This window comes from Cetorhinus maximus, chromosome 28 (genome assembly GCF_964194155.1).
Source record: "Cetorhinus maximus chromosome 28, sCetMax3.hap1.1, whole genome shotgun sequence".
Classification (NCBI taxonomy): Eukaryota; Metazoa; Chordata; class Chondrichthyes; order Lamniformes; family Cetorhinidae; genus Cetorhinus; species Cetorhinus maximus.
The window spans coordinates 27,227,799-27,254,002 of record NC_135906.1 but is presented as its reverse complement, the minus strand read 5'-3'; the positions used below and the strand labels follow the sequence as shown (position 1 = coordinate 27,254,002).

At 46.6% G+C, this 26,204-nt stretch overlaps 1 protein-coding gene and 1 long non-coding RNA gene across 7 annotated transcripts in view; one reads left to right on the top strand and one right to left on the bottom strand.

Moving 5' to 3' along the window:
- LOC144668978 (uncharacterized) overlaps nucleotides 1–26,204 on the top strand; it is a 139,277-nt gene that overhangs the window by 24,177 nt on the left and 88,896 nt on the right. The gene's annotated exons all lie outside the window — the stretch shown is intronic.
- Nucleotides 1–26,204, bottom strand: part of kank2 (KN motif and ankyrin repeat domains 2) — a 114,109-nt gene that overhangs the window by 54,847 nt on the left and 33,058 nt on the right. For 4 of the 6 annotated variants that reach the window (XM_078531500.1, XM_078531502.1, XM_078531501.1 and 1 more), the window contains one exon: nucleotides 4,526–4,656. The gene's annotated coding sequence lies outside the window, so the exon portion shown is untranslated. Of the gene's footprint in view, nucleotides 1–3,569; nucleotides 3,629–4,525; nucleotides 4,657–18,982; nucleotides 19,086–26,204 lie in introns of those variants that run through there. The other 2 variants (XM_078531505.1, XM_078531503.1) reach the window with 2 other exon arrangements.

Below are 26,204 nucleotides of genomic sequence, written 5' to 3'. Positions count from 1 at the left end.
ATCCAGGTTCTGTACAACCGAATGACTATGATGGCTCTAATCTGACTGGTGGAGTCAGCCTCGTATCCTTTACAATGAGCTTGACAGTCACTGTATGCCTAAAATCTATCGACCCTGGTCAGCTGGTATCAATCTCTCCTGCTCGGGCTAGAATGCTCAGGAAAGTAAACTGATTAAGAGAATTCCTTTGTAGTAAGTGACTTCAGTCCTTTGAGAATTGAGCTCTGACCCAGACAGAAACATCCTCAGTTGTGAGGCTGGAATGTGAAGGCTCAGGATGTCTGGGGTCAAAAGGGAAAATAGCTCATCTTTATTAAAAATAAATAAAAGATACAGTTAAACACCCAATAAAGAAAGGAAATATTGCCAGCGGCTGGGTCACAGAGTGCTACAACAACATTGACCTATCAACTCTGGGGGGGCCAGGGTCGGGATGCAGCCTAAGTCAGAGAGACTGAAGTGAAGTTAAGGGAGCTGTGTGGTGTAGTGTATTAGTCAACTCTCTTTCCACCCTCTAGGATCTGGTTTGCATCCCCTGTGGCCCAGTGGGATGAAGAGCTCTTTTCTTGGGTGCCATTATGAATCGAAAGTGATACAATTCTGGGGTAAGCTGAGCTCGATCCCTGGCGGGCAACAGTTTATGGCTTCCCCATTTTCTTCACCTACTTGCTAATCGTTTCTGGGCCCACCAGGTCTCATGTCGTACCCAGGCTCAGAGGATGGCACCCGCACCACTGGACGGCCGCTGAAGAGTGAGGCAAAGTGTTTCCTGAGTATACTATCGAGAATCTCAGCATCCCATCAGAGCAAATCCAAGAATGAAGGATTACAGAAGACACCTACTAGCAGGCAACACACTCCTGAATGCCAGAATCAGACTGTATATTTTCTACATTCTGATGCTTTATTACCAGATAACATCTCCTCCAATCTCTCTGCCTAAATATCTGTGATGAAAGCACTCTGTCATACTGAAGGAAAGTAATTACTCCCCCACCATGTCACTGAATAGGTGACTCTCTGCCTCTCGTTCTGTTTATCTGTCTCTCTCCATCTGTGTCTGTTTCTTATCTATCTCTTTCTCTGTTTCTCTATCTGTCCTTGTCTTTCTCATTATGTCTGTCTGTCACTCTGCCCCTCTTTCTTTATGATCCTTTCCCTGTCCCCTCTGTTTCTTACCTATCTCTGTCTTTGTCTATTTCTCTCTATGTCTGTCTGTCTGTGTGTGTCTCTCTCTCTGTTTGTCTTGCTCCTTCTCTCTGTCCCTCCCTTTCTATCTCTCTTTCTGTCTGTCCCTCCCTCTGTCTCTGACCCTCCCTCACTGCCTGTCCCCCCCCTCTCTCTCTGCCCATCTGTCCCCCTCTCTCTGTCTGTCGTCCCTCTCTGCCTGTCCCCCCACCTCTCTCTCTCTGCCTGTCCCTCCCTCCCTCCCACCCTCTGTGTCTGTCCCTCCTTCTCTCTCTATCCCTCCCCCCCTCTCTGTCTGTCGGACCTCCCTCTCTCCCTCTGCCTGTCCTCCCTCTCTCTCTCTATCCCTCCCTCTCTCTCTCTCTGCCTGTCCTCCCTCTCTCTCTGCCTGTCCTCCCTCTCTCTCTCTCTGCCTGTCCCTCCCTCTCTCCCTCCCTCCCTCCCTCCAACTCTCTCTGCCCTTATGTCCCTCCTTCCCTTTCTCTCTGTCCCTCTCTCTCTCTCTGTCTGGCTGCCCATCGCTCCCTGTTTGTTGTCTCCCACGTTATATTCTGAAAATGTTCCTTACTAACCCTTTCATACAGCTTCACTGAACGCTGGCTGTTGAGACTTTCAAATTGCATTTTACATTTCTATTATAAATTTAAAACTGCATTTTATACTCAGTTTGAAAGAGTTAATATTCTGCAGCCTTTCCTTATAATTGTATAAACTATAGCTCAATCCAGCTATTAATTTATTTGGCCTTTCTGCACCCCCTCATCCAACCCCTAAATGCCTGGGTGTCATAATAGACAAAGGACAGTGGGGCATCCTAAACAAACTGGTAGCACAGCAGGAGACCAACAAGATGCCAAGTCTGCCACACTCCTGCCAATCATGCCAGTTTTTTTGGGAATTGAATTAACTGCCTGCCTAATAATTATATCATATTTACAGCACAGAAATAGGATAATCCATCCAACAGATCAGTGCCCACGTTTATGCTTGTGCAAGCCTCCTCCTATCACTAACTACATCAACATTCCTTTCCCTCTCCCGTGTTTATCTATCTTCCCCTTAAATGCATCTATGGAATTTCAGAATCCTAAGGAACAGGGGGAGGTTATTCAGCTACTCGCTCCCCACAACCCCCTCCCATCAATCCTGATCCACCGTTCGATTAGATCTTGGCTAATTTGTATCTGAACTCCATCTGCCCACCTTGGCTCTGTAACCTTTAGTACTCTACCCCCAACAAAAAAATCTATTCATCTCAGTTCTGAAATTTTCAGCTGATCCCCGGCATCAGCAGCTTTTTGGGGGAGCGAGCTTCAGATTTCCACTGTCCTTCTGGGTGAAGTTGTGGTTCCACGCATCACACCTGAATTTTAAGGTTCTGTTTGTTCTGGACTCTCCTAGCAGAGGAAACAGTTTCCCTGTATCTACCCTATCAACCTTTTGGATCGTAATAAACACCTCTCTCAGGTCAGTCCCTAACCTTCTATACTCAGGGAATAGTCTGTGCTCAGGGTTGGGTTACTGGCCACTGTAATGAAAGGGCACCTCAGCATGACATGCAACAGTCTGCGAGGGTCTGAACCTTTTCAGGCGAACACTATGCGACTTGGGGGAGATGGCGGTGCAGTGGTAATGTCAATGGACGAGCAATCTAGAAGCTCAGGCTAATGCTAATGCTCCTTGGTGGTGGAATTTAAAATTCAATGAAATAAAATCTGGAATTGAAAGCTTTTCTCAGTAAGGGTGACCATGAAACTATCACTGGCTGTTGTTAAAAAAAAACCATCTGGTTCTCTCATGTCCTTCAGAGAATAAAATCTGCTGCCCTTACCTGGTCTGGCCTTCCTGTGACTCCAGACCCACAGAGATGTGGTTGGCTCAGAAATGGCTTCAGCAAGCCACTCAGATCAAGGGCAACTGGGGATGGGCAACAAATGCTGGTCTTGCCATTCACCCCACCCCCCCCCACCCCTCACAGGACACTAAAACATTACAAGAACTGAAGTATTAGCAAACTATGCACTCCAAGAGCAAATATTAATTCATAAAGAGACCCTGGCACTGGGATATAAAATTCAGAGGATGGGTAAGAATACTCCAATCTCCTCTGGACCTGGTAGATCTTAGGGCCACTTTCAATCCTGAAATTATATTGATAGAATCTTACAGCACAGAAGGAGGCCATTCAGCCCATCGTGCCTATGCCAGCTCTTTGAAAGTGTAATCCAATTAGTCCCACTTCACTGTTCCTTCCCCATAGCCCTGCAAATATTTCCTTTTCAGGTATTTATTCAATTTCCTTTCGAGAGTTACTATTGAGGCTGTTTTGGGCAGTACATTCCAAATCATATCAACTTGCTGTGAAAATAATTTCTCCTCACCTCCCCTCTGCTTTCGCTGCCAGTTACCTTACATCAGTGTCCTCTGGCTCCCGGCCCTCCTGCCAGTAAAAACAGTTTGTCCTTATTTAGTCTCTCAAAATTCTTCATAATTTTAAATGTGTCTGTTAATACCTCCCCCTTAACCTTCTCTGCTCTAAGGAGAACAATCCCAGTCTCTCCGCGTTAACTGAAGTCCCTGGTGCTGTGCTGGTAAAGCTGGTCTGCGGCTCTCCCTCTGTAATGATACCAATCATGTTTGTGAGATGTCTTTGCCCTGGGCTCTCTTGCGAGTGGGCTCCCTTCTGAGATTCACTCTCATATTATCAATGAGCGACTGTAATTATAACAGGAAATGTTCATCCTCACAGCCAAAGCCTGTGGCTCCGCCTCTCCAACCGTAATTAAGGATGTAGTGCTGTTGCCATGGGCACCATACAGGGGGAGGTCGGGGGTGGGGAGGGGGTGAGGGGTAGGGGTGGCCGATGGGCTGTGAGCTGGGACTATAGATATATATATATATATAAAACTGAAGCCCAGCAGCTGTTCTGGGATAATTGGGATCATCTGAGGGATTGCGCAACACATTCCTAACCTCCACCCCACCCCCCAGCACCCCACCCTGCCCCCCCACACCATTCTGATATCTTGCCGTCCCACAGGTTAGGGGAAGCATATCAATGTGTTCACTTCAGTCTCTGGGTGTAGTGCCCTTGACTGTGGCTCTGTGACAATCTCAGTAACATTGAGGAGCCACCCTGTTGCTACCCAGGAAGGGGCAGGATTACGGGTCCCCCGGTGGGATAAGAGGGATCAAGGGTTTGGATGTAACAGCGAGCAGATTAATTCAGGTCCGAGGATTACAAATTCCAGCTGGCAGATGGCTCAACAGAGTAAACGAGACTCATGGATCTTGCTGTTAACACCTTTGCGAACGTATAAATTTAGGTGTCTCTTACCAAGCTCAGGAGTCTGCGTTGATCTGGAGTCCAAGAGAAACGGCGGCTTCTGTGAAGGTCATAACATTGTCGTGTTCTGTGACAGTTCCACAGGGACCCACGTCTGAACTCAGTTCAGCTACTCCACAGACCTGGTGGTGTGAAGAAAGAACTTGGATTTATATAGCGCCTTTCACATCCTCAGGATGCCTTAGAGCGTTTTACAGCCAATGAAGCACTTCATTGAGGTGTGGTCACTGTTGTAATGTAGGAAACGCGGCAGCCAAGTTGTGCACAGCAAGATCCCACAGACAGAAACGTGAAAACGAACCAGATGATCTGTTTTAGTGGCACTGATTAGGTGATAAATATTGTTCATTCATGGGGTGTAGGCATCACAGGCTAGGCCAGCATTTATCGCCCATCCCTAATTGCCCTTGAGAAGGTGGGGGTGAGTTGCCTTCTTGAACCGCTGCAGTCCATGTGGTGTAGGTACACCCACATGGCACTGAGCAGATCAGACTTCCAATTGCGTTTTCCTTTCTGGTCAGGAGGTTCGGGGAAGTATTGACCTTGTGGGGCAGAGGACCATTGCACAGTTCACAAGGCAGAGGGAAATAGGAACGTTTAACCCTGAGCACTACTTGAGTTAATATGGGCCAGTACACAAGGGAGAACTCCACCCTCTTGCTCCTCTTCGAAGAATGCCTTGGGATCCTCCGCATTCGCTTGAAAGGGTGGGCGGAGACTCAGCTCATCTCACCCGAAAGACGACACCTCCAACAGTGCAGCACTCCTTCATGACTGCAGTGCGAGTGTCAAGCCTGGGTTTTGTGCTCAAGTATATGAAGTGACACTTGAATCTACAACCTTCTGACTCAAAGACAGAAGTGCGAACACAGAATCAAAATCATTTTGATACTGCAGTATCTTCCCCCCCCATACATAAACTCAAATCATCACACATGGGCACTAGAGGTTCTCATACTGGTGTACATAAACTCTAGGTGGTCCAGGTCTACAAGTATATATGTATACAAGTATATATATATATATATATATATGTATATGTCTATAAGTACATCAACCCCCTGCCCACCTGGGGCTGCTGTATCACATACAGTGAGTACAGTCTCGAGAGGATTCTCCCTTATTCCATATTTGTTGATTTATTAACAAGAAAGATTATTTGTTTTTTTTAAAATGTATAATTTTCTTTGGAATAGCTGACATTGGCCTGAATTTTCACTCACGCGAGTGTGCAGAGACGGGGAAACTCCCGGCAGCGTCTATAAAAGTGGCTCGGAATGTCGGATTTTTGATCTGAAGGGCAGGTGACTCTGGAAACAATGCGGAGGCTGCCGAGTGTGGAGATGGAGGGGGGAGGTGGGGGAGCAGAAGGCCTGCCTCGGTGAACCAGCATTTTGTCCAAGATTTTAACAAAATATAAAACAGCTCTGCAGCCCTCACCCCTCTCACCTTCTCATCCCTCATGACCTATTCATGCCAACCCATAGCCCCTCATACCCTCCATGCCAATCTATGACCCTCTATCCACCCCACATGGCCCTTTATAGTCCGTAAACCAACTTAGTCCCAACTCATGCCAACCCATGCCCTGCGCCAACCACACTTTTCCCTTACACTCTCCATGCCAACTCACCCAGTATCCACCATGGGCAGGACTGTGAGTTTAATACATTTTAAGTGTCTATTTCAGGCTTTCGTTTTTAAAAAACTCTCTTTAATACAAACAATTCACTATATTTACATTCCTTCAACTACATAATCCCTTTCATTCAAGTGCATACTCCCTTATAAAAACAAACATTTGAATTCATAGTCCCACAGAATCACACAGTGCGGAAGAGGCCCTTCGGCCCATCGAGTCTGCACCGACACATGAGAAACACCTGACCTACCTACCTAATCCCATTTACCAGCACTTGGCCCATAGCCTTGAATGTTATGACGTGCCAAGTGCTCATCCAGGTACTTTTTAAAGGATGTGAGGCAACCCGCCTCCACCACCCTCCCAGGCAGCGCATTCCAGACCGTCACCACCCTCTGGGTAAAAAAGTTTTTCCTCACATCCCCCCTAAACCTCCTGCCCCTCACCTTGAACTTATGTACCCTCGTGACTGACCCTTCAACTAAGGGGAATAGCTGCTCCCTATCCACCCTGTCCATGCCCCTCATAATCTTGTACACCTCGATCAGGTGGCCCCTCAGTCTTCTCTGCTCCAATGAAAACAACTCAAGTCTATCCAACCTCTCTTCATAACTTAAATGTTTCATCCCAGGCAACATCCTGGTGAATCTCTTCTGCACCCCCTCCAGTGCAATCACATCCATCCTATAATGTGGCGACCAGAACTGCACACAGTACTCCAGCTGTGGCCTCACCAAGGTTCTATACAACTCCAACATGACCTCCCTACTTTTGTAATCTATGCCTTGACTGATCTAGAGTCTTCTAGCTGTCAGTCAAACTGAAATGGCAGGCGCCCCATTCTGATAATGGAAGGGCAATTAGGGATGGGCAATTACTGCTGGCCTAGCCAGTGACGCCCACATCCTGTAAATGAATTTTAAAAAATCAGTCATGCAGCACTAATCCAGTAATGAGAACCCTCAGGCTTATGTCAACAAACAATGATTTTTTTTTAACACTCCACAGTTTTTTTTCAAAAATTTAAAGGGCAGTTTTAAATGCCTTGACAGCTTGACATTTGCTTTTGACAGTTGCTTTTGACAGGTCTCGTGACAGTTCCAATGAGTTTATGCACCTTTTACACACATTCATGTCCACTTTTAACAATCCCAAAGGGAATCTTACTTCTCCAAAAGGTCACTTGGCCTTTCACAAAGAGCATCTTCCCTCTCCCAAAGTGCACCTTACCTCTCCCAAAGGTGTCCCCGGGCTGTATCCAAAGTGGTGCCCTACTTCTCCACCAAGGTACCCCATCTCTCCAAGGGATTCTGCAAAGTCTAGACCTGCTTCTATCAGGTCTAATCTGTACACATTGTGTTTCCTACTCCTGGCTAACAAAAATTAAACATGATTGGAGGCAGCTGCCTCCACGAAACACGCAAGTGCAAATCCCGGCCTGACCCCATTCCCGCCTTGTGAAAATGGTAGGTGCCGTGTTCGGGGACGAAACTTCGGGATTTCGAACTCCTCTGCCACATTCGCAACTCTGTCGTTGCGAAAATCCAAGCCATTGTCTTTTGGAAGTTTGGGCCATCCAAAAGCCTCGTCAGTATTCACAGGAGGGCCCTGGGAGCCTGTTAATATTTGCTGGTGTTGATATTTGCAGGGAGTCCGTAGGAGAACAATATTTGCTTAGATAAGAGGCTCCCCACAGCCGAGCAGCCTGCTCTTCAAGCTCTACATGAATAAAGGCCATTTGGCCAGAGACTTGTATGGGGGGTTGTACTGAAAGGCAGTAGAATTCCTGACTCGCACCCTGACTGACTCGGGTCCTCTGAAGAACCATTCAGCAGCTACTGTGTGGGCGTCCAGCTGCCGAACTCCGTTTCATTGCGACCTTTAACCTTAAAGAATAGGGCCATTATTGCAACCAGATGCCAAATGTAAATGAAATTGCTGGCTTGTTGACTATGTATCTAGACAGCCAGCAAAGCTTTATCTGTTGGTGTGTTTATAGCACTGAGCTAACCAGTCAATAAACAAGAGTGAGGACTTCTTTTCACTATATCAGCCAACTTTCAATGGGCAATTCACTTGCCCCAACCAGGTAGAATGTCCTGTTGCACTGATTTGACTGTGGCTTTTTCACTTGTTCTGAGGATAGGAACCTCACTGTGGGTGTATCTACGCCACCAGAACTGCAGCGGTTCAAGAAGGCACAGTCAGGGATGGGCAATAAATGCTGGGCTTGTCAGCGATGCCCATATCCCAAGGACGAATAACATGAAAGAAGAAGCTCTCTGAACAGCTCGAAGGGGGAGTTACCAGGGGCCAGAGGAAGGGGACTGAAGCTTAACGGGAAGAGACATGAGTCGGATCTGAAGACAAAGACATTAATTCAATGTTGCCAACATGTACTGGCAGTCACAAATCTGAAGCAGCCACCAATTAAATAACCCTGATGGCCAAATTGTTTAACACCAACAAGCCCACTCATCCACCCAACATAAAAAAAACACAGTGCCAATCATGACCACTTCAACGTTTTATTGCGTATATACCAGAGATATGATCAACCAGGGAGTCACTTGCAGCCGACTCCAGCTTTAAATATCCTGGCAGCCTGCGAGTAGGCAACAAAAAGACCTTTATACAGTGAGAGTCCAACAGCTGGAATCAATAAGCATCAGGGACCTGGGTAGACATGAGAATGGCACTTATTGGAGAAAGAAGGAAAACAGGAGGCTGTGCGAATGAAGCTGTGTTCATCTGTCAACTGGCCAGGAGATCGAGACTGATTCCCTGTCTGTTCCAGCTCTGAGCTCTGCAGGGGTTGTGGGGGTTGGGTTGGGTGGGGTGGGGGGGATGGTACACAGCTCAAGGCCCAGCAACATTGTCACTGTGATGAACACTCTTCCCGCAAGTTTGTATTTTCCCTCCGACCTTCACTGCTGCTCCCCCTCTACTTCCCTGGCACTGGACGCGCAACTGAGGTATGAAAATGTGAGGGATGGGGAGGGGCATACTGAAATGGAACTGATTCATACATATAGTTTTTACACTTGGGGGATTGGGTGTAACCTTTTAGAACCTTCAACATGCCTCACGTGTATCACTGCAAACACACTAATATAATCCATTCCCCCCTCACTGTAACACGCTCCGATACACTCCACAATCCTCACTGTAACGCTCTCCGATATAACCCACACCCTCCACTGTAACGTTCTCCAAAATACCCCAAAATCCTTGCTGCACCACTCTCCGATATACCCCACACCCCTCACTGTAACACTCTCACACAGATCCCACATGCCTCCTGTAATCCTCTCTGATATGCCCCACGCGTCTCACTATAACACGCTCTGATACACTCCACATCCCTCACTGTAATATTCCCTGGTAGACCCCACACCCCTCACTGTAACACTCTCTGATATACCACACAACCCTCACTGTAACACTCTCTGATATACCACACAACCCTCACTGTAACACTCTCTGATATACCCCACACCCCTCACTGTAACACTCTCTGATATACCCCACACCCCTCACTGTAACACTCTCTGATATACCCCACACCCCTCACTGTAACACTCTCTGATATACCCCACACCCCTCACTGTAACACTCTCTGATATACCCCACACCCCTCACTGTAACACTCTCTGATATACCACACACCCCTCACTGTAACACTCTCTGATATACCCCACACCCCTCACTGTAACACTCTCTGATATACCACACACCCCTCACTGTAACATTCTCTGATATACCACACAACCCTCACTGTAACACTCTCTGATATACCACACACCCCTCACTGTAACACTCTCTGATATACCCCACACCCCTCACTGTAACACTGTCTGATATACCCCACAACCCTCACTGTAACACTCTCTGATATACCCCACACCCCTCACTGTAACACTCTCTGATATACCACACACCCCTCACTGTAACACTCTGATATACCCCACACCCCTCACTGTAACACTCTCTGATATACCCCTCACCCCTCACTGTAACACTCTCTGATATAGCCCACACCCCTCACTGTAACATTCTCTGATATACCACACACCCCTCACTGTAACACTCTCTGATATACCACACACCCCTCACTGTAACACTCTGATATACCACACACCCCTCACTGTAACACTCTCTGATATACCCCACACCCCTCACTGTAACACTCTCTGATATACCCCACAACCCTCACTGTAACACTCTCTGATATACCCCACACCCCTCACTGTAACACTCTCTGATATACCACACACCCCTCACTGTAACACTCTGATATACCCCACACCCCTCACTGTAACACTCTCTGATATACCCCTCACCCCTCACTGTAACACTCTCTGATATAGCCCACACCCCTCACTGTAACATTCTCTGATATACCACACACCCCTCACTGTAACACTCTCTGATATACCACACACCCCTCACTGTAACACTCTGATAAACCCCTCATCCCTCACTGTAACACTCTCTGATATACCCCTCACTGTAACACTCTCTGATATGAGAAATATTGAAATGAATATTAAACTATTGAAGCAGGTATCAGTTGTGGCTCAGTTGGTAGCACACTTGCCTCTGAGTCATAAGATTTTGGGTTCAAGTCACTTTAGGCTTGAGGACAAAAATCAAGGTGGACACTCCAGTGTAGTACTGAGGGTGTGCTGCACTGTTGGAGGTGCTGTCCTCAGATGAGAGATTAAATCAAAGGCCTCATATTTCTGCTCTGATGCACATAAAACATCCCGTGGGACTATTTGAAGAAAAGCTGGAGTGTTCTCCCGAGTTTTCTGGCCAACATCAGAAAAATAGGTTATCTGGTCATTATCACACTGCCGCTTATTGGAGCTTGCTGTGCGTGTTTTGGCTAGCGTGTTTCCTACATTACAACAGTGACCAAGTATTTTATAGGTTGTAAAACACTTTGGGATGGGTCTGATGGCTATGAAAGGCGCTATATAAATGTGCCTTTCCTTTATCTTTTCAATCAGCTGTCAGTCCCTCACACTCCTGTTGCTGAGGGACAAATAATCCCGTGCCCCAAACAAGCTCCAACGTATTTAAGGAATTGCATGCCATATGTGGGGATTGAATCCACCGGGAAAATGTAAAGATAATAAATAAGCCCGTGAGGAAGGTCAGCACTGGAGGTTGGTGTGGAATGGCTGCCTGCTCTTGCTTTCTACACTTCCATATTATCATTGGCTTGGCTCTCCACCGCCCTGCAGCCTCACTGGATTTACCAGAATGGTCCAACTACAGTCAAATCTCACAATAACAGTAACTCCCTCACAGAACGAACTGAACTGGTATCAGTTCCTGCACAGACTGGGCCCATTCCACCAAAAACTAGGACAGAATTGCGGCAAGGCTTGGTGAGAGACCGTGACAGGAAGGGGCTTGGAAGAAAGGAAGATTTCTTTCGCACCTTTCACGACCTCAGGACACGTCAAAGAGCTTTACATCCAATGAAATACTTGTGTAGTCACCGTTGTAATACAGGAATTGCAGCTGCCAATTTGTGCACAGCAACTCCCACAAACAGCAGTGACCAGATAACCTGTCTTTTTTAGTGCTGTTGATTGAGGGGTAAATATTGGCGAAGACATAGAGTCATAGAGGTCTACAGCGCAGAAAAAGGCCCTTCAGCCCATCGAGTCTGTGCCGGTCAAACAAGTGCCTAACTATTCTAATCCCATTTTCCAGCACTAGGCCCATAGCCTTGTATGCCATGGCATCGCAAGTGCACATCCAAATACTTCTTAACATCTGGGATATCTTGCCTAATCTTCTTCGAATTGGTGCCATGGGATCTTTTACATCCAACTGAGAGGACAGATAGGGCCTTGGTTTGATGTGCCATCTGAAAGAATAATGTGCAGTGTAGTTTGACTTCCTCATTGCACAACTATACTCTCCACCAGTCTGCTTAACCCAGCTCCCCAGGTTCCCAGACTAGGGTATGTGATGGCTACATATGTGATGATTTACAACAGATCCCGCAATAATTTCACTGTAACATATGCTATTTTAGGCAACATTTCATTAAAAGAGCTAGGATTCTCATGGATGCATTTCAGGGCAGTGCTGAGGGAGTGCAGTGCTGTCAGAGGTGCCAACCTTCAGATAAGACGTTAGGCTGAGTACCCATCTGCCCTCTCAAGAGCATGTTAAAGATCCCATGGAACTACTTTGAAGAAGAGCTGTAGGGGGGCGGTGGTTCACCTGGTGTCCTGGCCAATATTTATGCCCCGACTAACAATCACGCACACAAGTCATTATTACATTGCTGTTTCTGGGATCTTGCTGTGCACAAATTGATTGCTGCATTACATCACAACTGTGGCTACACTTCAACAGTACTTCATTGGCTGTGAAGCGCTGAGATTGTGAAAGCCGCTATTTAAATGTGAGTCTTTTTTATTGTAATGCAGAGGAACATGTTGCGAGCGCTATACAGTGAGAGGGCTGTTATAGAGAAAGGGACAAGATACAACTACTGCCTCAGTTGGTAAAACACTTGCTTCTGACTTAGAAGGTTGTGGTACAAACAGCAGGATGAACAAGAAGATACTCTACGATAAGACTTCAGTGCAGTAGTGAGGGGAAGATGTTCATCCAACCATGGATGTGAAAGATCCTGTGGCCCTAAAAACAGAAGAGCAGAGGATTCTGTGCACGGTCAAGATTCAACCAAAAACATGTTACTGCTGCTTGTGGGATCTTGCTGTTCAAATTAGCGGGTTTCTTTGCTTATACAGCAGCCACTGTCTTTGAAAGGAGTGGTCCATCAGTGAAGTACTTTGGGACATTATATAAATGCAGAATTTGTATTTACATTAAATAGAAAAGCAACGTGTTAGTGAGAGGACAAATAAAGGCAGCCAGGTAGAGAAAGGCAGGTTATAGAGGCAGAGACACAGAAAGGGCATGTTATAGAGACTAGCATTTATAGAAACAAGGGCACAGAGACAGGGGACATGTTGTAGAGATGGAGGGAGACGCAGAGACAGAGGGCACATTGTAGAGAGGAGCATTAAACCAAGACAGGAACAACATTACAGAGATTGGCGGGGGTGGTAGGGTGGCGCTGGTTGAAATGACTGCCCAGCTATACTTTCGAGAACCGCAATCGCTGCATGCCTTATCAGTAAGTAGTGTACTGAGTGCCTGATACCTGCTATCTGTTAACTATGGCGATATCAGCAATGTGTTATGTCAGATAGAGTTATCGGGATGTTGGTGAATCAATACTGACACCACCAGCAGGAGACATTGTTCAGCGCCAAGACGACACAAAAAGCAAACTCATTTGAACAGAGGAACTTTCGACCGATTTGCATCTCAGTATTTATACTCAAGATAATCTCTCACAAACTCCTTTAACCCCTTTTCCTTCAGAGGATCACTCAATGAGCCAGAGAGCTGCCAGTTAGAAACAGCTGCTTCCCTGTTTTCTGGATCATCTCTGAAAGAAGCCAGGATTTGAATTACTGACTTTTTAAATCCATTAAATGGCTTTAAAAAGAACTCGATGGGAAATGGGAGCTGATAGGTTTCCCCAGCGCACAGGGAAAACCGCCAACCTGTATGCACGCTGCACCAAAGCATGGCCAAGGCATGAAGCAGCTCAGTGCATCATTTATATAGCATCTCTCACAACAAAGTGCTTTACAGTCAATGAAGAACTTCTTGAAGCACTGTTCAGATGTAGGAAATGCAGCAGCCAATTTGTAGATCACCAGCTCCCACAGAAGCAATTAAATAAATGACCAGATAATCTGCTCTAAAGCTACTAGTTGAGGGACAAATATCGGCCAGGGCACCAGGAAAACTCCCCTACTTTTCTTATAAAGTAGTGCCTTGGGCTCTTTTACATCCACCTGCGAGGGTAAACAGGGCCTTGGTTTAACGTCCCACCCAAAAGACAGCGCCTTTGGCTGTGCAGCACTCCCTCACTGAGGTGTCAGTCCTGACTTTGTTCTCAAGTCCCTGGAGTGAGAATTGGAATTCCTGACTCCCATAGCCCCAAGGCTGACAGGCACAGTTTTATCGAGCACTCCCGAATAGCTCAGTGCACCATCCAGTCCGTTAATGAGCCGTCTTTCTTCTTTTCAGGCAATCCCTCGGGATTGAGGGATGACTTGCTTCACCTCTGGTTCGATGGGTTTTGAGGCGGCTAATAAGTCCAATGCGCAATCTGCAGACTTTGTCACATGGAGGGCAGGTGGTGCTTGAAGCGTCGGGTAGATGGGTTATTTGGAGGTTTGACCACTTTCCCCGACATCTTGACTTTGCCTCTGCGTGTTCCCATCGATGTCTCTCCACGTGTTCGCTGCCTTCCCAAGTGAACCTTCTTCATTTTGGCTGGTGACAACCAGAGATTCCCATGAGTCAGCGGGGATGTTTGACCTCTTCAGGGATGTTTAGAAGACATGCCTAAAGCGTTTCAGCTCCCCTGCCGCGATTGAGTTCCAAGTAGAGCAGTTGATTTGGGTGTCTGGTGTCATGCACAAATGACATATCCTGCCCAGTGAGGCTGGTTTTGAGTGGTTAGCGCCTCAATGCTGGGCCTGTTGGCTTGGTAGAGGACGCTGCTTTTGGACCACCTTTCTTGCCACTGGGTTTGGAGGATCTTGCAAAGGCAGCACTCGTGGTACTTCCCCAGTGCTTTGACGTGCCTGCAGGTGGTCCAAGGCTCTGGAGCATACAGGAGCACAGGGATCACTGACATAACACAACAAGCAGGCAAATTCCACGGTCAGTCATGCTTTGTGTTGAGTTAGTCTAGACAGCTATTGGGGCCACGAAGACATGGGAGAAGAGGGCACCTGGTGACCGTGGAACTGCCCTGCGGTGGGTGCAGGGATGGTAAAGAGAAAGGACCATGCAGTGAATAGAATCCATATCAGTCGACGGAATGGGTTGATGTTGATCACAGAATCATGGAGCATAGAAGGATGCCATTCAGCCTATCATGCCTGAGCTGGCTCTTTGATAGAGCTGTTCAATTTAGTCCTGTCGATCTGTGGCAATAGGGATTTCCCTGAGGGTTTTTCAATGAAGCAGCATTGAGAACTAGCTGTTTGCGCACAGGGTATCAGCCCAGCTGCTCTAGTCTCAGGATATAATGGTGCAAATCGAATGTTATTATTGTCAATCCTCCTTCCCATTCTGACCTGTCTATCCTCGGTCTCCTACACTTTTCCAATGAAGTTTGAGACAAACCCAAGGGACAACAGCTTGTCTCTCTGTTGGGCACTTTACAGCCTCCAGCTTTAAACATTCTTATTCGATCTTAAACACCACTTCCATTTTCTCTCAGACTTTTATAACCATTTATACCTCATCCAGGCCCATCTTTTGTTTCCACTCCTGCCCTTCACCCTATCATAGACTTTTCATTTTATTCTTTCCCTGGGTACTCCTGTCCAATGCCCGTACCCCACACCAGGCTCTGTCTCTGCTTAAAAACTGTAAATCTCCAACATCTTACAGTCCTGACTAAACATCATCAACTTGGTGTATTATCTCTGTTTCTACCTTCAAAGATGCTGCCTGACCTGCTCAGTGTTTTCTAGCATTCCATAAAATTACACAGAACTTACAGAAGCTAAACAGGTCATTTGGACCAAGGCTGGTGTTACTGAGCCACGCAAGCCTCCTCTCACCCCTCTTCATCTCCCCCTATCAGCATAACCATCTGTTCACTTCTCCCTCATGTGGTTATCCAACTGCCTCTCTATCTATTCACCTCACTACGCCCTGTGGTAACGAGTTCCTCTTTCCCACCACTTAATGGGTGAAAAAGTTTCTCCTGAATTCTTCTGTGTCACATTTATTTGCGACTATCATATTTATGGCCTCTGTTTTTTGTTTCAGATATCCAGCGTCCGCAGTCTTTTGCTTCTAAGTTTTATTATACGTTCAGCTGTTTCACCAGACCAGTGAACATAAAAACATAGGAAGTAGGTTCAGGAGGTGGCCATTCGGCCCCTCGAGCTTGCTGCACCATTCAATAAATTATGACTGATCTTCTACCTCAGCTACACTCTCCTGCCCTGTCCCATATCTCTTGATTCCTTTGATGTCCAAAAATCTATTGCTCTCTGTCTTGAATATACTCAGCAACTGAGCACCCACAGTCCCCTGAGGCAGAGAATTCCAAAGATTCATAATTCAGTTTTGAAAACATCCTTTCACAGGATGTCAGCGTCACTGGCTGGGCCAGCATTTGTTGCCCATCCCTAATTGCCCCTTGAGAAGGTGGGGGTGAGCTGCCTTCTTGAACCGCTGCAGTCCCTGTGGTATAGGTACACCCACAGTGCTGTTAGGGAGGGAGTTCCCGGATTTTGACCCAGCGACAGTGAAGGAACGGCCGATATATTTCCTAGTCAGGATGGTGAGTGACTTGGAAAGGAGCTTACAGGTGGTGCATCTGCTGCCCTTGTCCTTCTAAGTGGTGGAGGTCGCATGTTTGGAAGGTGCTGTTGAAGGAGTCTTGATGAGCGAATAAATTTCTCATCTGGCAAAATGGCCTACCCTTTATGCTGAGGCTGTGACCCTTTGTCCTAGGCCCTCCAACCAGGGGAAGCAACTCAGCACTGACTCCCAAACCCTTCAAGAATTTTATACCTTTGAATGAAATCACCTCTCATTCTTCTAAACTCCATAGGAATATGGACCAAATGAAGTGTATCTTTGCTGCCATGTGCTTGGCTTTCCCTCTGCTACTGCACCAAAAACCCTGTAAGCTACAGCCCAATAGAATCTGACCTGTTTTCTAGCACACGCTGTACTTTTACCTCACTGAATGCCACTCATTAGCACCACCACCGGCAAAGTAAGCACACATCAGAGAGGCCACAGTATGATTACTGACATTACTGCCTAATGATGGAATGAAGTGTGCTGTCAGATAGAGGGAGGGAGAACAGTATTGGTGGAGCTTGGGAAGTGAGATCACGTTATTGTAGGAGAGAATCTGAAGAGGGGAAAACACTGCATAAAATTATATAGAACGTGTGACACAATACAAATAGCTCCATGCTGGGGTTTATACTTCACACAAACCTCGACCCACCCCTCTTCACCTCATCCTATCAGCAAAACCTTCCAGTCCTTTCTCCCTCATGTGTTTATTTAGCTTCCCCTTAAATGGATCTATTCACCTCAACACGTTAGTGAGTTTCACATTCTCCTCACTCTCTCGGTAAAGAAGTTTCTCTTGAATTCCCGATTGGATTAACTGGTGACTGTCTTATATGAACCCACCCCTCCAAACCCCCCAACCCCTCCTTCCCCCACCCCCACACCACCTCACACCACCCCACCCACGGCCCCCACGCCTCCCTCAGTCCCCCCACACCCCACCCCACCCAACCATTCTGGTCACCTCCACTAGTGGAAATATCTTCTCCATATCTGCCCCATTCTTTAGCACCCACCAGTGCGCAGGAATGTTGAAGAATGTTTTGCATTTTTAAAATTGTCCCTGTGGAGCCGGGAGTGAGCAGAGTGGACACTATCCGAACCCTCCCACCCTTCGTGGCCTAACTCCCACACCCCCACCCCGGGGCTTTTCCAATGGCCTCCACCAGTGAGGCCCAACATTGATCTCTTTGCTCAGCTGGAGATGTGACCAGTGCAGCATCAGCTTGATGAGGCCTGAGGGCCAATTTCCAATCGATCCTCTGGCCTACTACCTGTCCAGGCGTGTAGTGTCAAATCTGGACTCAGAAATGGACCGACACCAAAATCTACCCCAGGACACTTGAAAGGGAGCATTATCCTGAGGGACTTTTTGCAGAATTCTCAACCAGCCCCTCCCCCGCTACCCACTTCAGTCATTCTACCAGGTTCAGTACAGCCAATTTTGTCACCTTCTCACCCCCTGACTCTGGCTGGGGTACAGCTCCATTGCAAAACCTGGCTGCCCTCAGATACTTCACCACATTTTTCACACTGGAGCTTTGCTGGTGACCGTGAGCAGGATAACTGACCATCATTATCCATCCCAATCACATATGCTTCCAAAGTCCAGAACCTGTGCACCCTTTGAATTAAAGCTTGAGCAGGGCAGGTTGTCGATCTGCTGTTTCTCCATACCCTAGCCCAGGGGCACTGAGGTCAATTGCAATGCCTCAAATCCAGCCCAGGCTAATTAAATATGAGGTGGGGAGGGAAACTCTCAGAAGTCCCCTCACACAATATGTGGAATTAGGTGACAGGTCAGGCATGGCCACCTTGAATAGTAGAACAGGTGTGAGGGGCTAAATGCTCTGCTAATTTTTCCAGGACATTTACTCGCTAACTCGGAGTGGAAATGGGATCTGGGAGCACCTGGGATTTGTCATTCAGCACCACGTTGCCTGCTGCTGGGATGGTGGCTTAGTTGCAACATCAGTGGATTAGTAATCTAGAGATCCAGGCTAGGGATCAAATCCCACCTTGGAAACTGGTGGAATTGAAATTCAATTAATAAATCTGGAATTGAAAGCTAGTCTCAGAAATGGTGACCATGAAACCATCATTGAATGTGTAAAAGCCCATCTGGTTCACTAATGTCCCTCAGGAATGCAATATTCTGCCCTACATGCAACTCTAGACCAGTGATGGGCAACCTAGACTAGTTCCTTCAGCTCAGGGTGCTGCAAGATTGAGATCGGGCATCTGCACTAACTATGTCCCCATGAATAAGATTTAATACATGCCGCATATCACCTTATTACAAAATGGCCTCGCTTTCTGTTCAATAGCAAAACAATCCAACTCTCATTTACCATTCTGCCCTCGTCACCGATTTTTCCTCTTTTTGGCTACTTCTTCTTCCTCTGTACTTTTTCATCTTTCACTTGATTCTCCTTCTTTATCACGCCACTTCAACACAAAGTGATCCATTATATTACCAGGGGCAAATTAAATTACTGGCAAAAAGTGAGATAAAAAACACAACCTCCCATGTCCACCCACTAGCCAAGGCGGTTTTCCAGGATGGGGTAATTTTGCTTTCTGCGCTTGCGTGCCTAGAATTTGCTGGGAGTGTTGATTGAACCATAGCAGCGCTTTGACTGGACACAGAGGGAGCACACACGGCTCTCACAGTCGATGCTGTGTGCAATCCGCACGCACCTCACTTCATGTGCCCTTGCTCTGTGTACATATCACTTTAGTAATGCCGGCAGGAGAGAACTACACCGATGGAAACCAGCGGAATCTGACAACATTGCGCGTCGGCAACGATCAACAAAATGTCTCGTGGACCGCACTCAGGATCCTGATGGGCCGCGTGTGGCCCCCAGGCTGCAGGCTGCCCACCACTGCTACAGACCCACAGCAATATCTTTGACTCTTAACTGCTCTCAAGGGCAATTAGGGATAGACAACAAATGTTGGCCTTGCTAGCGATGCCCACATCCTATGAACGCATAAAAAAAAAGTCACTCCTCAGTGGACTGCCCTGGCTTAGAAAGAAATAACTTGCATTTATATAGCACCTTTTATGACCTCAGGATGTCTCCAAGTTGCTTTGCAGCCTTTGAAGTAGTTTTGAAGTGTAGTCACAGTTGTTGGCGGCAGCCAATTTGTGCACAGCAAGCTCCCACAAACAGCGCTGTGGTAATAGCCAGATAATCCCTTTTTAAAGTGATACTTGAGGGATAAATAGTGGCTAGGTCATTGGCAAGAACCCTCCGTTGCTCCTTGCAGATAGGAAACGTTTATGTACATCTGAGAGGCGCCTTAGCTTAATGTTTCATCTGAAAGCTGACCGAGATCAACATTCCTGTGTTGTATAATCGATGGGGAATCTGTGCTATTTACATTGGCTCACATTAGGAGACCATGGTCCTTACTAAAATTATTGTTTTACTAGTAAATTCAAATGAACGCCATTCGGACAGACTGAAACTCGAGGCAAAACCAAAACTAATAGAAGTGATTTCTGGAAGTTGACATCAGACCAGGCTGTGATTTCTGAAATTCAAAGCAGACAACGTGACTGTAAAATAAAGCATTGCTTGTCATGTGAGGCTGGTGTTGCCAACTCTGGCTGGAATAGCCTGGAGGTTTTATCACATGACCTCACATGGCCCACACACTCCAGTCATTGGCTGTTGGAAAAGCCCATCCTTACAGAGTCCCGCCTTTCCAAACTCATTGGACAGCGAATAGCCTCTTCACTATTATGCAATGGGATGATTGTTGACTGTTGTCAAACAGAGCTTCCAATGCAGCCCCCAATATTTGTATAACTGATTTTTAAAAGTGTTTGAAAAATGAAGAAAAAATACTTTTCCGTGCTCCTCAATGTGACTTTTCTCCTGTGTTCTGCTCATAGCCTCGCCCCGGAGATTAATCTACAATTCCTGGAGCCTTCAGGGCGATCCTGGAGAGTTGGCAACCCATTGTGAAATCATGGGTAACACAACCCATGCCCTCACAAGTTCTGGGGGAAGTCAAACGCCAATAATGACAGTTTCTGAAACATAAAATCTGAGTTTTGTTTGCTACAGGAGCCACAAACACGAATTATTGACTCTCCTCACCTCCCCCCACCCCTACAGTCACGTTTCTCCATGTAGAGAAACCCCAATCAGATTATGAATCACTTCCACTGTCTCTGAGTTATATCGCTGAATATCCTAGAATTACACTCTGTGGTGTCTCTAAGTTCACTTCCCCAGTGCAGATCAATATTGATAAGCGCACTGGGTTTTACTCTCACTTCCCAAACTTACTCTCACCCTCAGCTTTCCTCAACAGATGTGAGACAATCATTGGCTGAATCCATTAATCGTGTTCTGATCAAAAGATGCAGTGAAAAATTCCTGTTAATCTGTTAAAGGCCCAAACCTGATCTCCAGTGTGTGTGCTGTGTGAATTAATCTTAACTGGGGTAGAGAGGAACTGACTCTCACTGGCGTACATACAGTAGACGCTGACTCTCACTATAGATGCTCATTCTCATTGAGGTACAGGTCCACAGACACCGACTCTCACTGAGCTACAGGTCCACAGACACTGACTCCCACCGAGGTACAGGTCCACTGACACTGACTCTCACCGAGGTACAGGTCCACTGACACTGACTCTCACTGAGGTACAGGTCCACTGACACTGACTCTCACTGAGGTACAGGTCCACTGACACTGACTCTCACTGAGGTACAGGTCCACTGACACTGACTCTCACTGAGGTACAGGTCCACAGACACTGACTCTCACTGAGGTACAGGTCCACAGACACTGACTCTCACTGAGGTACAGGTCCACTGACACTGACTCTCACTGAGATACAGGTGCATAGACACTGACTCTCACTGGGGTATAGGTCCACAGACACTGACTCTCACTGAGGTGCAGGTCCACTGACACTGACTCTCACTGAGGTACAGGTCCACTGACACTGACTCTCAATGGGGTTACAGGTCCACTGACACTGACTCTCACTGAGGTACAGGTCCACAGACACTGACTCTCATTGAAGTATAGGTCCACAAACATTGACTCTCACTGAGGTAAAGGTCCACAAACACTGATTCTCAATGGGGTTACAGGTCTACAGACACTCGCTGGCGTACAGGTCTAAAGGTGCTCACTCTCAGTTCCACAGACATTGACTCTCGTGGGGTACAGTTCCATAGACACTGACTCTCATTGGGGTACAGTTCCATATGTAATTGCTGCTGCATCTCTCTAGTGTCTAGACAGTGAATAGAAAAAGAAAATAGGAGCGGCAGTAGGTCATTCAGCCCTTTGAGCCTGCCTGGCAAATAATATGGTCGTGGCTGATCCTCTATCTCAATACGCCATACTCCTGTGCTCTCCCAATACCCCTTGATGCCTTTAGAATCCAGAAATCTATCTATTTCCTTCTTATATATATTCAGTGACTTGGCCTCCACAGCCTCTGTGGTAGAGAATTCCACAGGTTCACCACCCTCTGAGTGAAGAAGTTTCTCCTCATCTCAGTCCTAAATGGTCTACCCCGTATATGAGACAGTGACCCCTTGTTCTAGACTCCCCAGCCAGAGGAAACATCATCCCTGCATCCAGTCTGTCCAGCCCTGTCAGAAGTTTATATGTTTCAATGAGATCCTCTCTTATTCTTCTAAACTCCAGTGAATTCAGGCCTAGTCGGCCCAATCTCTCCTCATACGACAATCCTGCCAACCTAGAAATCAGTCTGGTGAACCTTCACTGCACTCCCTTTATGGCAAGTATATCCTTTCTTAGGTTAGGAGACCAAAACTGCACATAATACTCCAGGTGTGGTCTCACCAAGGCCCTGTACAGCTGCAGTAAGACATCCTTGTTCCTGTACTCAAGTCCTCTCACAATGAAGGCCATCATTCATTTATCGTCTTAACTGCTTGCTGCACCTACATGCTTGCTTTCAGTGACTAGTGTACAAGGACACCCAGGTCCCTTTGTACATCAACATTTCCCAATCTAACACTATTTAAATAATGCTTTGACATTCTATTTTTCCTACTAAAGTAGATAACTTACATTTATCCACGTTATACTGCATCTGCCATGTATTTGCCCACTCACTCAACTTGTCTAAATCGCCTTGAAGCCTCTTAATACCCTCCTCATCACTCACACTCCCACCAAGTTTCATGTCATCAGCAAACATAAATATTACATTTGGTTCCCTTATCCAAATTATTGATGTATATTGTGAATAGGTGGGGCCCAAGCACTGATCCCTGCAGTACCCCACTAGTCACTGCCTGCCACTCGAAACAAGGCCCATTTATTCCTACTCTCTGTTTCCTGTCTGCTAACCATTTCTCAACCCATGCCAATATATTAACTCTAATCCCATGTGCTTTAATTTTACACACTAACCTCTTATGTGGGAATGTTGACAATCTTCTGCCTGTGGTGAGGGCATCACAGGTAACCCCAATCCTGCCTACAGCTAACACCTACACATGTGCCCTTTCCATGTGGAGTGTGACCCTGCCTGAATTATTTTCCCCTTTTTCCTAACTTAGGTCAGCTATGGAATTGTATCCAACATGAAACAGCACATTCTGGGAAGGAGGAAGAAAAGTAAACAAGGACTTAGTTCTTGATAATCTTCCAATCACCTTCTTTCTTGATGACCATTGGACGTATTCCATTTATACTAACGTCTGTTTTACTCCACCCTTGGGTTCTGCTTGCCTTGCCCTGTAGTTTGGAGATTGGTGATGTCTTATCCAGCTGGGGTCATGTGCTGATGATGCTGATTAGGAGATCCCTGGGGACTCACTCCATGCCTGATCCATTTTCAGCAGCAGAGTTGGTCTATCCGGGTGGGATGCTGGTTATGTGGTTGGGTGCCGAGAATATGCAAAACCTGCCGCTGTGGTATTATTCTCTTCCTGCCAAATCTAGGCACCCTAGCCATCTATTCACTGTCTAGACACTAGAGAGACACAAATTGAACATAGACCTGGGAGTTAAGCAGGGACCCCCCTGGCCTGTTTGCCTCAGTATCATGGCAGGGGGAGGAATGTGGGGTGTTGTATGCACTAAACATTAGAAATTCTGATTGGGATGATCATGTTAACCCTAACAAATGAAAGAGTGTTACCAGGTTTGTTTCTTACAAGGTATAAAGAAGCCAGTTTGCGTCACTCTCCCAGTCTAGTTTCCATTAGCGTTAAGCAGAAGAGGCAATCTCGCTGCTATTGAATATCAGAAAGAAGCATTGTCAAAACTGACGCCCACAGCCTCTAATTATTACTTTCTGCAGTTTCAGTAATTATAACGTTCTCAAATGCAACACAGGCCCCAGTCCTGATTGTAGCACTTCCCTCTCACTGTAACACACTAACTTCACGTTATCCAACATTATATTTACTGACAAAACATTCGCAAGTCAGAGTGCGCAGTAAATGTCCCCAGCCCTCAAAATAGCTCAAGAGAAGGGCATCAGGCAACTCTGCTATCTGATAAACAACCAAGATGTTTGGCTGAGATAAATTAATGTTCCTTCTTAAGATGGCGATATTCCCACCACTACATCCAAATTTGCAGTGTTGACATTTCTCCTCGTTTCCAGGAAATACCTCACCTTTCCCATTAAGATCCAGAGGTTTAACTGATCCATTTGCACATAGCCAAGCTTGAACAGGTACCCCCCCTGAAGAACACATCTAGGTTCAGCCAAATTCTTAACCCTCCCCCATTATTGGTCAAGCTCTCAAATGGTCTCCGCCAGTGATACAGTCCTGGGCTCCCTGTTACAAGGCTCAATAGTTCTGGAATAGAGTGTTGGCCTCCTGAAGGAGCCAATAGTGGTGGGGACAGACTTGGACAGTGACGAGATTTGATAGAGGTGTACAAGATTATGACGGGTTTACAGAGTTTGGACAAAGAAAAGCTGTTCCATTAGCTCATGGTACGAGGACTAAAGGACACAGATTTAAAGCTTTGGGTAAGGGATGCCGGAGGGGGGTGGTAGTGAGGAAAACCTTCTTTTACATGGTGAGTGGTAATGACCTGGAACCCACTGCCTACGAGGGGGGTGGGAGCGGAGACGATCAATAATATCAAAGAAAATTGGATGGGCACATGAGGGAAATAATCCTGCAGGGCTGCAGGGAAAAAGACTAACTGGATTACTCTACAGAGAACCAGCATGGACTCAATGGGCTGAATGGTCTCTTTCTGTGCTATAATGACTATAATTTTATGATGTGGCAATTCCTGGCATTGTACAGTTCTCAGAAGTGATAACTGGGTTTCATAACTACAGTGTTGTGAAGTGATAATTGGGGAGAAGTGATTACAGTTCTCTCAGAGACAATTCTGGACAATTCACATTCAGTGTCAGAAACACAGCACACTTGTATACTGCTACACTCAGGGAGAACTCATTCATGTTTTTGGGGAAATTGCTCCTGTTCTATATAGCTGAACCGGTTAGATCGATGCTGATTTAATTTGTGATACGATGGACTCAGATACTTCCTAATATCACAGAAACCACGATTCAGACCACTCAAATCTCAGCAAACTCACTACTGTCTGGAATAGAGCAGTATCTCAATCTCAGCACAGGACTCCCTGTGTAAGGAGGCGGTATACACTGTACAATCGCAGTACACACTGCATGAGAGGAAAGTCCAGAGACAGAGGTGGGACAAGCATCCAGCCCACCCTGGTCAAAGACACCAATGGTAAACTTTGACACCCCCATTCAACTACAAAAGTTTAAGGTGGCTAATGGCATAGTTGCCACTGACGGGGCTAAGGTCAGTGCTTTGGGGCAGGGGGCTGGCGGTGGTGGGCGGTGGTGCTCAAGAGCCTGTAGTCAGTGGAACCGAGTGTTCTGAGGAGGCTGAAGGCTGTAGGGAGGTATGGAGAGGGTGAGGCCGCAAAGGATTTTAAACACAAGGATGAGAATTGGAGAAAATTGTTGGACCTGAAGCCAATGTAGATCAGCAGGCATGCTGACAGAGGGGGTGGATGTTGGTGAGGTTGGGCATGGGTATAGGAGAGAAGTTGACCAGCCGAAGCCAGTTCTGTACTGGTGCACACCAGAAACATTGTGCGAGCTGCCTCTGTGATTCGAGCGGATCTGCCAAAATCTCAGGTCTGGGTTTTTCCACTTACCTGGAACATGCCGGCAAGGATTACGGAGTCCGAAGAGATCAGAGGTGATGCAATTCCAATTGAGTTTTGAGAGTGGAGCCCTAGTCACCCTCTGAGGGTCACTCATTGGGAGTCACTCACCGTGACGAAAAGGAACAAAGAAATAATTGAGTAAAAATAAATGAAGTAAAAACAGAGAGAGGTTGATGAGGCTGCATCTGGAGAGCAGGGCAGATACTGAGGGAATGTGTGTGGAGAGCTCTCTGCTGCTGCTCTCGTTGCTCTGTCTCCAGCTGAGAGAATTTAAATTCTCTGCCAACAACACCAATGCCAGATGCCAGACTCAGTAACCCTTTCACAGGCAACGCTGTGACAGACATTCCTTTAACACAGTGTTCACCTCGCATTT